The sequence below is a fragment of the Gallus gallus genome, chromosome 8 (assembly GCF_016699485.2).
Source record: "Gallus gallus isolate bGalGal1 chromosome 8, bGalGal1.mat.broiler.GRCg7b, whole genome shotgun sequence".
Taxonomy (NCBI): Eukaryota; Metazoa; Chordata; class Aves; order Galliformes; family Phasianidae; genus Gallus; species Gallus gallus.
Window position 1 is genome coordinate 11,104,346 of NC_052539.1, and position 13,832 is coordinate 11,118,177.

At 35.1% G+C, this 13,832-nt stretch overlaps 1 long non-coding RNA gene across 5 annotated transcripts in view; it reads right to left on the minus strand.

Annotated features, from left to right (window-relative positions):
• LOC107053980 overlaps nt 1-13,832 on the minus strand; it is a 162,040-nt gene that overhangs the window by 82,280 nt on the left and 65,928 nt on the right. For all 5 annotated transcript variants that reach the window (XR_006940009.1, XR_006940012.1, XR_006940014.1 and 2 more), the window contains one exon: nt 12,116-12,231. This is a non-coding gene — a long non-coding RNA (uncharacterized LOC107053980). The remainder of the gene's footprint in view (nt 1-12,115; nt 12,232-13,832) is intronic.

Here is a 13,832-nt window from a genome sequence, read left to right on the forward strand (position 1 = left end):
CGGCAGCTTCTTCCTGGACCCACCCGGTACCTGCACCCTCTCGTTGCCCAAGACCGGCTTTGCTGCTCCTGCCCTTCGGCCTCGGACCGTCGGAACATCGTGCAATGGGACTGCTGCCGGATCCTGGTGGTGACTATCCCTGCTTTACGCAATTCTTGCCTCTTTCTATATTTTCTATCGCTCGCCTTCCCTTCCCCATCACCCCAATCCTTAATAGTGTCCGTCCTCCCCTTTCTTCATCTCCCTTATTAACATTTGTAATAAACTGGTCGGACCAACATTTGAACCGTTGTTTCTTAATCTCACGCCGGGCATACATATTTCAAAGAACCTCCTCTCCCTCCTATAAATTGGAGCGAGACAATCTGCCATCCCAAAGCAGAATAGGAAACTTGAAAATTATTCCTAACCATTTTGCTTAACAGAGAGTAAGTGTCTGAGAGAGGAATCAGGACTAATACACTGGAAAGAACAAATACTTTTGCCTAATAATATGCTGTATTTTCTCTTCTCTCCTATTCTCCTCTACTAAAGGGTCAGGATTTCTGAAGAACTTTCTGAAGCAGTACCTAATTTTTGTTGAATTCTTTTCTCTTCAAAGACCAACCTTCAGAGATATGTTTTATTGCTCTTCTTCTTCTCAACTTCCATTATAGAGAAGAAACCAAAGACTTAAGTTTCTGCATACTTGAAAGGAACTATAAAATGTTGATTAGTGTCTGTAGCAGAAGATCAAAATTTGAGGTCTTGAACTTCACAAGGCTTGTAAATTCAGCTGCTTTGTGGCATCCACATCCAATACACAGCTTTAGTTAGGTACTTAGATTTCATGCTTCTCTATGTGAGAAAGGAACAGCATTCCTAATCTAGAGACGCACCTTGTCTTACAACTACGTATTGAATACTGGGGAAGGGGCTTGGAGTACTGTAGCTTGGAGTTACGTACTGTATTCACTGTAAAGAAATGAGAGAGAATGGCACCAAAGTGTAATCAATAGATTATCCATCAGGTGAGGCTTCATGTTCCATTGTAGTCCTTAATTCAAAACAGGGTCTTGAGCCCTGAACTTTCACATTTAAGGAAGTCCCAGCTCCCAGTTAAGTAGGAAACCTAGACATGCCCAGGTTCAGAAACAGGCAAATGCTGGCTTTTCACCCAGTTGCGCCAAAATACCAGTTTTGTTGCTTGCCCAGAGACACATATATAGACATTTGAGTAACTGTAATATCTAGGTCTTAACATTTATGTGGCTAATAGTTTTGATGCACTAAATCAGTTGCCCATTGCCCAACTTAGAACCAGCCCAAACTTCCCAATTTTTTGAGCTGCATGTGCCTGCTTGTGAAGTACTGAGCCACTTCCTTCCATCTCAGTTTCCCTACCCAGCCATAGATTTCACAGCAGTAGAGTAAATCTCTCTCATAATAAACATACAGATTTACATGTGTAATTACTCATTCTGAAATAACTTTTATTAGTGGATACTCATTCACATACCATTGCTAAATATTATGTGCAGAATGTATGCATCATTAACAAGACAGAAAAAAAAAAAAAATCCCTTCCATGTCTGGAAGTGCATCTTATGGTTTCAAAACATTGTCTTTTCCCACTCAGCCTTGACAGAAGTTAGAACTTCTCAGTTGTCATAGCAATAAAAGAATGCAATTAGTAGGTAAAAGAAACTATCACATTCTAATTGAAATTACTCTGTTAGGATATGCTCCTAGGAAGATTTATATATCAGCAACAATTAATAGCACTTAGTTTGGGGGCAGGCAGATGAATGTTTTGAAAAATCAGTCAGAATGGTAAATGTCAGTTTCTTATTATCCAGTACTATTTTAGTTAGCTGTCTGTTTGACAGAATACACCAGTGATTAAGCATTGTTTTGTTTTTTTAAGTTAGTCTGGTAAAGTAAATATGAAGGAAACTAAATATGTTAGCTGTTGGGCCTTTTTCCTTTGAAGGTATAGTAGGAAAATATAGCAATGGGAAAATAATAATGTATGTTTAGTTTTTTTTTTTTTTTTTTTTTTTTACAGAAGGGTGTTTTGCATTATTCTGTATATAACTAAGAATAAACATGCTTTTAAAAGCAAGAGGGCATAAAATTGTTAATTCTTAAAGTCCTATAGACTTTTAATAAAGCCCAATTTGAACTTTAAAAGTAGGGATGGTTTTCATCACTATGTAATGTTTGTCTTATTGTCAGTACATTTAATTTAAAACAATTCAAGTGATCAGACGCTTGTTGCCATTTTCTGGCGTAGAACATATACATGAAGTTTGATTGTAGAAATTTTACTGTTACAGTTTTCATTCTCATCGATGTAAAGCAATTAAAATTTTCTCTCTTTTCATTGTACATCCACTGAACAAAACATTATAAATTGATTCAGGTTATGTGTTTATCCTACCCATCAGCTCACCTGGATAATTCCTTTGTTCACTGCCTGCTGAAATGTGAAGGAAAGTACATGAAGCCCGTTTAAGCCACCAGGGGGTCACAACAAATGAGACTTCAGATAAGATGTTTCACATTGCAAGTGTGGCAGATATAAGAACACATGGTTTTCATGAGGCAGCTGACAGGAAATACTTATGTTGTCTCGATATAGCAGCTATAACTTACGTTTTTTTAAACAAAACAACCTACAGCTTGTAATATTTTCTCAAAGACCTTGTTTTCTAATTTACTCTTCTCTACTTCCTTTCTCCAAGCTCAAAAAATTTCCTTTCTGGGTTGCAGCCTGATACCCACACCTGAAGATAATACTGAAACATCTGTCAAGCTTGTACTAAACAGGATATTAACTGTGTACTGCTATACTCTAGCCATGCTTTTTTTTTTTTTTTTTTTTTTTTTTTTTTTTTTTTTTTTTTACTTCTTTTTACAATAGAATGACAGATGCTATGAAACTATTGTCAATTCAGGCATACCCCGTTTTCTACTTCATACAGTCAACTATTCTTATCTTAAAAAACATGGTTTGTACTTGTCTTAATTGAATTGCCTACAGTATTTTCAAGGGGAAATGGTTTTAACTGAGACAGGGGAGGTTTAGGTTAGATAATAGGAGGAAGTTTTTCACACAGAGGGTGGTGACACACTGGAACAGGTTGCCCAAGGAGGTTGTGGATGCCTCATCCCTGGAGGCATTCAAGGCCAGGCTGGATGTGGCTCTGGGCAGCCTGGTCTAGTGGTTGGCAACCTTGCACATAGCAGGGGGGTTGAAACCACATGATCATTGTGGTCCTTTTCAACACAGGCTATTTTATGTTTCTATGATTTTTGATTTTGTTTCCCTACTTGTCCAGATCATTATGAATTTCACTCTTGTCTTCCAATTTGCTTGCAGCCCCTCCTAGTTTGGAGTAAAGCAGTAAACACTCTTTAGAGTGCTCAGCAGTTACACATCCTGTGCAGTTCTCAGTTCTGCATATTTGGCACAACAGGGTTTGCAGACTCAGCTAGTTGCTATTAGATATGGTCCTAATTATATTATGGAGCAGGTAGAATGAAAAGCCCAAAAAAAAAAAAAAAAAAAAAAAAAAGTAATCATGAAAACACTGCCTTCTAATTTGAAGGGAATCTAGCATGGTCACACTTGAAAATAGGTTTCATATTGAAAAAAAATACTTGTGTGCATTTTGCCTTGAAAGAGAGCATTTAAGCCTTACCCGAAATTCTTATCTCTGTTTTAAATGTAGTTGCTTTTCTTTATAGTGTCATTATGATACTAAAGACAACAAAAATCATAGATTTAATGAACATGATGTCATTTTCAGTTTTCAAGTTACAATATACATACGTTTCAGCTGAAGCAGAAGCAAAAAAGCAAAAAGAGATCTTGCCTAAGTATGATACAAAAGTATGTTTCTAGATACCAATGAATAAATAAGTAACCGATGTTATGAAGAACTTTGTATCATAGTATTTGTCTTCACTGATACACTGTCAGAATGATTTTTGAAACTATTATGAAGTAGAACTGAAGAAAATAGGAGTAGCATTTATGAGGTGTTTTTTTTTTCTTTGATAGTCTCTTCACTATGTGAAAAATGTAGAGTTCCAGTGGCTGCTGAATACACTATTCAACAGATATTACTATTCCTTCAGGCAACACCATCTTTCACTAGTATTTTTACTATCTTTTATATGTCACTATAGTGGGTGGCTTGGCATTAGATTAGAAATAGTTACTGCAGTACTTGTATCATTGGAAAAATTTGTTCTTTTGATCTTAAATTTTGTATCTGACTTTTGGAATAGCATTTTGGGAGTGAGGGTTTCTACACAGGCAAAAATCATTCTAATCGTAACCTCCTCAGAGACATGGAAAAAAAAAAAGGAAAAAAAAAAAAAAAAAGAACAGGGGGAAACACATAGAAGATTCCCAAGGCAAGCATTGAAAGTGATAAAACTGTTAATCTCTACCAAATAATCATTTTCATTCACATTAAAAAAAAGAAAAAAAGAAAAAAAGTCATGACTATAAATGAGTATTTCTGTATATTTTGAACCCTGTGGTTTTTAGTGTTCAAAATATACAGAAATACTCACTCATAGTCAAGACCAGAAGCACTGGAGAAAAACAATGGAAGATGACTTCTCAGTTCCCTGTACACGATGGCTCAAGGGCAAAACTGAAGTTCTGTGTAAAGGCTGAAATAAAGACATTGAATTTGACATTAAAAGATAGATCTAGGAAGATCCTCCTGAATTTCAGTACATTTCAATGAAATCTCTGTCTGCATTGCCTGCAAGGACAGTGTTCAGCCACTGTTAATTTCTACAGCCATAAGAAACTCTGGAAAACTGCCTTCATTTGACTGGAATCTGGTTATTTTAACTTAGAGAGTAGGCAGGCTGAGATTCTGGGGCCATCTTCAAAACTGTACAATTAAAAACAATGCTCAGTTGTACAATTTGGGAAATTAAATTATTCAGCTGATATTGAGTCATAGTTCTCAGGGGTATCAAAAAAAAAAAAAAAAGGACATCTTCATGATATGTGGCACTAATGGCATTAATATGTGCTAAAGGTATCATGTAAGAATTATAAAGAATTACAAAGCATAAGCATTTTATTTCATATAGCTCAATCAGTGAATGGGAAGGACACAAACAATCTCGTGCACTGTTTGTTTGTCACATGCATTTTCAATTCTTTTCTTGGTCACCAGCAGCAATAAATATAATTCCTAGTTATACCTGCTAATAGTGTTGTAGAGAACATAAAAAATAACATTCCATTTGTATCTGAATGTTTATTTTCATTTCTCTGTTAATTAGCACTGAAATCATACTGCTTTTTAAAAACAGTATCAGTCTTGGAATGCAGAGGAATATGAAACCATGTTGTGAAACTCCACCATCTTTCTATATTCATTGACATTTCCTTAACATAAGTTCAGTTTTTCATTTCACTTTTTTACAATGTTAAGTTCTCAATACAGGCAGGAATAAGTTAATGAGTAGTTTTACTTCATTTGGCTTAAAAGACAATAACTAATGCTCTCTCTAAGCATTTTATTCAGGCAGGTTATTCTGCCTCCTGCAATGTCTTCTTCCTAAGGGCTTATTAGATTTTCAAGGCAAATGATTAATTGTTGAATATAACATATTTTCTCCAGCACAGAAGAATGAATGGGTTATTGTATTCATGTTAGGCAGGTAATCCATGAATGTGTCACTTGATGTATCTGCTATCATCATTTACTATAATGGAGATCGAATCTACAGGCTTTTTCTTGCCAGTGGCTGACCTGTTCGTAGCAAGGGTAGCAAGAGTAACAAGGGTAACAAGGGCTACAAGAGTTATGACTGGTGTATTCTAAAATATCGTTATTTAAAAAACATACAACAGTGACTGAATAATTAATTAGAATGATTGTGCAACTTATTTAATGCTCTTCAAGACAGTTAGGAATAAATATTCAGAAAACATTTTCTATTATTCACAGTTCAGCTTTCACAATTGGGATTAGAGCATGGTCACCAATGGCATATCTTCTTGATACGATGCCATACTATTCTGTTAGGAGTCACACGTTCAACAAACCTATTTGATGCACAGCCTGAGCAAAATTTCTCAAATGTTTAAGGTCATGTCCGTGTGAAATGTTCCCTACTTCATTGACTGGAAGGAACAAAGCAACAATAGGTACAAGTATTGGCCTGAGACCTAAAGTATTCAGCTTCTGGTTTTTGTAAACCAAATACAGTTCTTTCAAGCTTGCCTTGCTTTATGTTTGCATATGGTCTGTATTGTATTGTAGTCACATTCTAGGAGTATGTTATATTGGCCACAACTCTTATATTCCAATATTCTCAGAAAGGGAATATGAGGCATTGTTTTCTCTCACTGCCTAATGACTTCTAATGCATCTATGCAAAGTGCTATTATTCTATTTATGTGTTCTCAGCACTTTAATTCTCTCTCTACTGTAGAGCATCACTACACTTCTTACAAGCATACCCATCTATAGCTTTCATTCAGTAATACTTGTTTAGAGAACAAAAATGTTAGGATCTATTGTTATATATTTTATATTTCTTGCAAGAAATAATTCTGTTTGATTGGCATTAACATTTTTCTTTACATATTGCAGCCAGACAAGGAGAGTACATAAAAGACTTTCATTAGCAGAAATGTCACCCCAAGGACTAATTCCCATTGAATATAAAAAGAAGATGGATGTCCAAATGACATATTGTGCTACTGAAAACATTTCTAATCATTATTACCCATATTTTCAGTGGATAATCTTTCCCTCTGCCTAGACTTGCTTGTTTTTATGTGTGTGAGCATGAATATATAGACACAAGATTAAATTTACAGTCATAATATGTTAAGACTAAGATGCTGAAAGTGAGTTGAATTCATATTAGTGAATTAACATGCAGTGTCTCTGGCCACTGGGTGTCAATATTGACACATATTATATCAATGAAGAAGAATTTAACAGGCAGCAAAAACCAAATCTACTTTTTACTCACTATGGTGCACATTGCTGGATTTAATGTCTTTGCTAGCAGGTGTATCTATAGTCCTCACAACAGTAGTTTTACTTTGTAACTGCTTAAGCAAAAATGTAACTATGCTGCTACAGACTAAAAATAAATTCGGAAGAAATATATCAATGTATTCCTAAATGTCCTTTTTGAACATTGTAGTGACAGCAATGTTCACTGTTGTCTTTAAATACCAAATATATATTAAATGCCTTCACAATAAATTTTAAAATTCTTAAGTACCAACATTCACTAATATGGTTTGCTTTTGATCTCCCACAGCTTTTGGGAAATACATGTAACCAATTCCATCCAGCCCCACAATTCACAGAGAATTACATTCTTCCAGTTAAGCAATCAGATGTGAAGATAATCTGCTGACACAGCACAAAGTTAGCAACCTGAAACAGCTGCAAACTTCTGTCTTTCAACTTCCTTCTATTTCTTCTACTTTATTTCAGTGTAGTAACTGTATTTACACCCAGGCATGATCATGTCCATGCAGATTCATGACTACTTATCATATAATTCTATTATTTCTAAAGAGAATTCATGATTTAATTAAGCTGAACACTCTCTGTTCAACTTGGTAAACAAACAGACACCCCACATGCCAATTATAAATACCCACCTGGAGATTTATCAAGAATGAGAATGATTTGCAGAGAACAGATATTTTTCTCCATCAACTACTTTTCCCTTTTCCAACCAAAACTCCACAGCAAAAACTTTAGAGAAGATGATCAAAAGCAATGCTCTTTTGGTAGTCTCAAAAATTCAGAATTAAGCATTCTTATCCTCCCAGTCAATATCCAAATAATACTGGATAATCAGCACTTCAACCTACTGACAGGATCACTGAATGTAAGTCAGCATATGTATGTCCAGCATTTGAATATATGGAAAATTAGAATTGTGAACCTTGAGGCCTCTGACATATTCAGCAAATATTTAAGAAATGGAAGATTTAAGCTATAGGATTGCAGTGCTGGTTCAGTAAGGAATTGATACAGACAGTCAACATATGCCAAGTTACCACCAACTTTTTCCCAACGTCTCCAGTAATAGCACAAGTTTCCCATAGTTTATGTTCAAGAGTGGGTGACAGAGCATTGGAACAAGTTGTTCAGATAGGTGGTGGAGTCTCCTCAAAACTCTGGACATGGTTCTGGGCAACCTGCTCTGGGTGGCCCTGCTTGAGCAGGGGGCCGGAACAGACACCCAGCAGTCCCTTCCAACCTCAACCTTTCCGTGGTTCTGATTTTCCCAAACATTTTACCTTTATTATTACTTTTCAATACATAATGCTTTACTTATCTAAAGCTGCTCATCACATTGCAGTGAAGATGTTACTTTTCAGCCGTGTCACCTTATCTCTCTTAATAATTCCTCATACTGTCCTGGTATAATTAATTTAGATAAGGCATGCTCTTCTGTAAATTAATTTAGGTCAGACTTCTCCCAGATCTGACTTAGAATAACTTGCACATCAGTTGGATACTCCTGTAGGGTAACAGAGCACTGGAACAGGCTGCCCAGAGAGGCTGTGGGAGTCTCCTTCTCTGGAGACATTCAAAACCCACCTGGACGCATTCCTGTGTGACCTAATCTAGATGTTCCTGCTCCAACAGGGGGATTGGACTAGATAATCTTTTGAGGTCCTTTCCAATCCCTGACACTCTGTGATTCTGTAATAGAAGAATAAACTGGCTAGAACTAATTTCTACTACTTCCAGTAATTACATTAATTAGTTTTTCAATTTAAGACCGATATAGTAGTTGAGACTGTACATATAAGGAAAGAATCTGAAACAGTAAAATATGTAGACCTGCACTGTGTTTTTTCATCATCAAATTAACTCACTACAAAGAAAGGTCCCCTGGGAAGGTCTTTATGGCTTCAAAATTAATGGTGTTCAGAATTCTGGGCTGAACCCTTTGATAAAATTATTGTTGGAAGACAGATACCAACCTATCATTGGTAAGTTAGTGAAGGAGCCTACAGTAAAAAATGGCACCTGGGAAAATTTTTTCTCTCATAAAAATATAATCTCTGTTTATGTCCTCTGAAACACGAATGTTGCTGTTAAAAAACTGCACTAAACCTGCAGTTCAGAGAATGCAACATACCTGCACATCATTGTCACATACATTATGAGTCAGGGAGATTTCAAGAGTCAGACTGTAGTTGTTGAGTCTGAGTGAAAACTAAATCATTTAAGTAACTGAATGTGGTAGTCAGGGACTGCAATTTCAGTGCGTGTTAAATGTTTGCTCGTTACAAAAAAATAAAAATAAAATAAAATTATACGTAGTAAGTGTAGATTTTCCTCAAAGCTGCGAATGTTGACTTTAGCTGTTTGCACAGGTGTCTTTCCAAACAAATACCTTCTGACTCCTACTCTTTTGTATTCCTTAACAAAAGAGAAGTAGGTAGCAGAACTCTGTTTTCCTGCTTTAGATAAATAAGTTACTGCAGGGCATCAACTACGAATATTTGGTGCTTGGCTGCAGTGTTCTTAATTGTTCAAGTGTGCTTGAAACACCAGGAAATCTCTGTGACTGCTCCGTATCTCTCAACATTTCAGAGAAGCAACTCTCTCCTAAAGCAGCTTCAGGCCTGAAAACCATTCTGTTCAGCTACGTAGGGGCTGGCATTTTCTACCCTCAATATTCTTTATCATCTTAATTAAAAAAAAAAAAAAAAAAAAAAAAAAAAGTGCTATAACTGTCAAATGAAAATATGTACATAGTTTTCCAATTTTGTTATTCATTATAGTTGGCACTAATGAAGATGTAGATACAGCCAATTTTCTACACAAATATAATTTTATCTGGTTTCTTCATCATCTATCTTCATCATCATCTTTCTTCACATCTATCGTTGACTAATTATTTCCTTAATACGTATTATTTTACATCTGCCTCACCTTCTATTTTTATAGCATTCTGAAATTAATCTCTGTCAATTCACATTTGCATGGACAAGCATATGAAAACTGACATTTTATTTTGATAACACTAATTTGAATTAGAATATTTCTGCTCATAAGTAATTTGCCCATTTGTACAGCATATAACGAACACTCTCTTAAAACTTTCTTACATTTTTTATTGAATAGTTTAAAGAAGAACTGTTGTACAATGCATTTAAGCAGGCTCTACAAGAGAGTAAATTTACTACCGTATTTGCTCTGCAGTATTAAAAGTGTCACTTGTTTGTGCATATGTTTTTACTGATAACAACTGGGCTAAATCAGGCAACAGTAAGGATTCCTCCACATTGGCTGAATATGAAACAACAGCCTAAAGATACAACAGCATAATTCTTCACAACTCCAGTTTGAATGAGATTTCACTGACTAGGATGTATGCTATCATACATAGATACATACAAAATGGACAATGTTTTTGCCTTAGCAAGTCTTAATACATGAATTTAAATACCTCTCTTTAAATAAAGAAAAGAAACTGAGCTATGAATACAGCACAGCTGACTTTAAAACAAGTGCTTCCACTGTGAAATAAGTACCTGCTAACAAATACACTCCAGATAAAAAGAAAAAAATCATTTACCAGTAGATTACAGGGTTTTGGAGAAATTTTATGAAGGAATGTCTTTTGTTTGTTTGTTTGTTTGTTTTTGTTTTGTTTTGTTTTAGTGTGCTGTGCCATTTCAACAAAAGAAGAAAGATTGGTAAAAAGGTAATTTCTGCAAAAAAAAAAAAAATTACTTTGAAAAAAGTAATTCTGAAAGAAACATGGCATCACAAAAGCCTTGTGATATAGCTCTAAGCCTTCTAACTTTTCCAACATGGAAAAAGTAATTTCCAATATAAATATACTGAACATAAAATAATGTTACATTAAACACAAATATACTAATATTTTTGAACAGCTGCTTGTGTGTACTGACATGAAAAAAAAATGTGTGATTTTGATTTTGATTTCATTTTGTAAATTGTGATGTTATTTCTTTTTCCATTTTTGAAAACCTTTAGAAAATACAGATATTCTTTCAAATAGAGTTTCATTATTGACCAATTCTAATAATTGTCAATAATTATCTCCATATTAATTTTGGCAAATTGTCTTTAAAATGTGCTACCCAAATGTTTATTTTTCAGTTATATCTGATCAACTTAAATGTCCCTATGGTTTGCTTTGGCTAGATCACTGAAACCATTTTCTGAATGGTTATTCAGAAAACATGGGGCAATCAGATTTTTAGAAAGCTTTATGAAACAGAAACACTGGCATTTCTTAAATTATTGTGTGCATGATTTAGCACAATCTGCCATTGGTTGACAAACAGAAAAGTGCTGAAATCCCCATGGTGTTCTATTTAATAGGGGCAGATGGCTCCCATCACCCTGAAGTTTTGTTTTCCTCTTCTCTCTAAAAACAAACTTGGTAACACTGTGACAAAAAAAACAAAACAACAACAACAACAACAAAACAACAACAACAAAAAAAACCTACTGTACAGAATAACAAGTTCAGACACTTCATGAGAAACTGACGTATTGTTTTAAATATGTAGTAGAAGTAGGAAGTAGTACTTTGCTGGGAGCTGAGGTGTTTATAGGAGTATAAAACAACAAGGATGACTCCAAGATATATTATACCCAAAATATTTACAAGCAAAATTGCTTTCAAATTTTCAGGACAGAAAAATAATTTAAAAAATCAATTATGTGGCCTGATCAAAGTCACTGATATAAATAATAAGCAGAGATTAAATCTGCAACATAGTTACCCACAGCGGTTGTCTGTGACTATGGATAGATAATTCATTCTTTAATCAACACAGATGAAAACTGAAGTTACAAAAGATATTCACTGGACTTCTCAGTAATTTGCTAACAAGCGCAGGCATGCAGAAATCTAAGAATTTTTGGTTCAGATCCAGACTCAGGAAAATTAAGTTTTATAGTGATCATAGATCCAGTTCTAGTTCCTTATGAAAACCACTTTGTATTGTTAATTTTCTGTACATGTTTTTTGTGTTTCTGAATGGTTTCAAACTTCCTTAGCAACTCAGTTGCTGAGTTGAGAGAGAGAGGTGAGAACCTCCTCATCTATTACTTACACCAAAGCTCTTTCTTTACTGACACTTGGCATCTCTTTCCTTCAGCCTTTTCCAACGGCATATTTGTCTCATCTTCCTTCTGTGTAAAAACCAGGAAGACCATCTGCATGAAATAACTGAAAGTAGAAGAAAAGCAGATGTTTCAGTATTAATTGCACTCTTCAGTTACTGCAGAGAGGTAAGCAAAAATTTAAAATTAAAAAAAAAAAAGACTTAGGTTGGACAGGAGAGAATCCAGTGCAGATGGGTAAATTGCAAAAAAAGACATCTGTCTTAAGAATGCATAAACTGCATATGTTACATATGCCATATGCATATATTGATTTCCTTGGACTCGAAAAGAAATTCAAACTCACTGACATGCTTCCTACCATATTTCCAACCTTTTTTGCAAACACAGAGGTGCCAAGGTTTCTCCAGGGAGAGTCAGTAGAAATATTTACCTTGCAGAAAAATGTTTTTCTTAATTTCCTTAACTGATAAGAAACTAATACATTTTCATAAATCTAAGCAATAAAAACAAAATTCATACAAGTTTAAGAAATCCCTCTCTTAGAAAAACAGAAAGAATGACTGACTTTGGCAAAATCAGAAGCATGCTAAAATGTTTCCTAGTGAGAAATACTGAGTAACATACAGGTACAGAATTACCAGCTCCATGAGTTAAATATAGGCTGAATTCCACTGTGGAAGGACGAAACAATCCAGTCAGCATGGTTCTTTTGAACAACTATGACTTATTTGTAGAGATTTCTGTTTAAACTGAAAAGAAACTAATGTCCATTTTTTCTCCTTCCTTAAAAATGGTGGAATGGCCAAATCAGGGACCTCATATCTGAATTTAGAACTTGTGTGAACTTCTTTCATTCTGCTGCTTATGAGGGCAGGGAGTTTCTGTCACACACCTGGCTGTGGGGATAAGTTATTACAGTGCTTGTGAAAAAACATCAGTATCTCTAGATTCCTCATCACACAGGTTGTTTAGCAAAAACTTGGGTTCACTTAGGTTCGGATGACTCTGCCTTGATAGCTACAGGTACATTCCAAAACGTGGTAGGGCACTTGTAAAACATTACGGAAGAAACATGACTTCATCTTCAGTACAGGGAGAAAATACAGCAGCAAACAAGCAAGTGTGGGAAGGAAGAACACAAATTACCACCTCTGCCCAGAATAATCAAAGTTAAGATTTTTTTTCCAGAAATATTTACTCAAAGGAAGCAGATGATTCCAGAATCAGTCTCTCTAGACTTTGAATGACCTCCAAAATATGGTGACTGTAAGAAGGAAGTATCAATCTGCATAATGTCAGAAATGCAGCTATTTTAATAACAGCTAAACTATTACCACATTTCAAATTAGGTTTAAGTATTTTCTCCTTGAGTTGTGGTTTATTTTATTTTGGCATGCATTTAACTGACACTAAAGTTACCATGCAGAACTCAGGGCCCATTGTGAATAAGGACGCTAGTATTTCAGTTGCTTTAGATTATAAAATTCATCTATTTTTGCTGGTAATAATTTTCCTCAAGCATAGCTATTTGTACCATGATTGATAATCTTGGTCCTGTGGATAATTTGAATCACTGTTGTACAATGAAGCTTCTCACAGAATGTAAATTCTCTCTTACAGGAAATTACTGTATGGTTCGTGAACAGGCCATATAAGAGAGAGCACAGCAGAAAATTTGGAAGACATTTACAGAAAAAAAGCTGT